This window comes from Schistocerca serialis, chromosome 2, assembly GCF_023864345.2.
Source record: "Schistocerca serialis cubense isolate TAMUIC-IGC-003099 chromosome 2, iqSchSeri2.2, whole genome shotgun sequence".
In the NCBI taxonomy this organism is placed as follows: domain Eukaryota; kingdom Metazoa; phylum Arthropoda; class Insecta; order Orthoptera; family Acrididae; genus Schistocerca; species Schistocerca serialis.
The window spans coordinates 1,012,101,182-1,012,103,111 of NC_064639.1; the positions used below are offsets into that span (position 1 = coordinate 1,012,101,182).

General features: G+C 50.4%; 1 pseudogene; it reads left to right on the forward strand.

Moving 5' to 3' along the window:
* Positions 1-244: 244 nt before the first annotated feature.
* On the forward strand, positions 245-362 carry LOC126458843 (5S ribosomal RNA; annotated as a pseudogene).
* Positions 363-1,930: the final 1,568 nt, after the last annotated feature.

Sequence of the window (1,930 nt, forward strand, 5' to 3'; positions counted from 1 at the left end):
TCTTCTCACAGACAGCCAAGACAGAACACGCTGACTATGGAAGAAGCACGCGTTGCCCAAGCTAGGATAATTCAAGAGAACGCTTAAAACAAAATTTACGTGTCACAGCCTTAATTCCTTTCGACCCCATACACTAGTCTCTTTATTCGCCAACGAAAATGTATCCTGTAGCGTTTGCCTTTTTCAAGAGATGGCTTACTTGTGTCCTTACAGGAAAGAAAATTTAATCGGTAATATATGGCGGGCCAACGGCCGTGCCGCAGTAGTAACACCGGTTCCCGTCAGATCACTGAAGTTAAGCGCTGTCGGGCTGGGCTAGCACTTGGATGGGTGACCATCCGGTCTGCCGAGCGCTGTTTGCAAGCGGGGTGCACTCAGCCCTTGTGAGGCAAACTGATGAGCTACTTGATTGAGAAGTGGCGGTTCCGGTCTCGGAAACTGACATACGGCCGGGAGAGCGGTGTGCTGATCACATGCCCATCCATATCCGCATCCAGTGACGCCTATGGACTGAGGATGAGACGGCGGACGGTCGGTACCGATGGGACTTCATGGCCTGTTCGGAAGGAGTTTAGTTTTTTTAATATTTGGCGGACGTTACACAACCCGAATCACTCACAGTATCGTGACATTCCGTTTCGCTCACTATTACCGTTTGTAGTTTCATGTCGATTGCTTCAGTTGTTGTCCAATTTATAAGGCATTAGGAAATTGAAGAAATCATGATGTTTTATTATCACCTACCTTGGTTTCGCTGATTCGATATTTGGTCACGCTGTCTCAAAAAGGCATTCATCTGTTCCAAGTTACTTTAGCGTGATCTGCGACCGGTATCTTAAGACAGCCATTTAGCAGGAGAGACAGAAATAAATTCGAAGCACAATCTTTTATGTGCAGCCAATATTGCGACGACGTTAACACAGCGGTGGACTAACGATCGCCGCACAAGTCCCGCTCTCGGCGTATTTTCATTCGTTCCTTCCCTTTTTTGGCCGCCCTCTTCGTACCGACTCCCTTCACTTCTTCGCGCCGGGTGTAAAAGTTGCAGGCTGGCCAGCGAACAAGCGGCCAGCCTCGTTAGGGGAGAGATTCACACTGGCGTTGTTATATATGAGTGTTATTACTCGCGGCCAAGTATGCAGACGACAGCGCCCTCCCCGAACTTGGGAGGCCAAAAACAGAGGCAAGCAACGCCGCCGCCGCCGGCCAGCGCCGCCCGCGCCCCCCTCCCGCCGCTACAACTTTTTAATTAAGGCGAGGGAATGAGTTAAAGAAGCATTCCACACATTGTTGTGCCCCTCGGCCCGCCTCGGCTCTGCTCGCCTCCGCCAGAGCCCGGCCGCTGCCGCGGTCGCCGCCGCCACCGACCCAGAAAAATAATATTGCAGTAACGGCGGCGGCGGCGGCAGCAGCAGCGGTCCGAGCACGGAGCCCTGCGGAACCGGCCAAGGAGCCGCAAATCGCATCGCGGCTGGCCGCGCATCCGACTGCAGCCTCTGGTTTTGCAACCATCCTGGAGTGATTTGACACCTTCTGGTTTTTACCCCAGGCGGTAAACATAGCGGATCCAATCTTGTCACCAGTGAAACGAAAACACTTTGCCGTTCGTAAGTGGCTCCCTAATGCTGACGGCTTATGATTAGTTCCGTCTTTAGGGCGTCAGTTCTTTCTTTGATGTGTGATGCTGTCTTCTTTCACTTCCTGTTTCATTCTAATACACTACTGTAGAAATGTTGGAACGCGTGAGGCAATACTGACCCAACGACTTATCTTAGAAGAAAGACTAAGGAAAGGAAAACCTACGTTTCTAGCATTTGTAGACTTAGAGAAAGTTTTGATAATGTTGATTGGAATGCTCTCTTTCAAATTCTCAAGGTGGCAGGGGTAAAATACAGAGAGCGAAAGGCTATTTACAATTTCTACAGAAAGC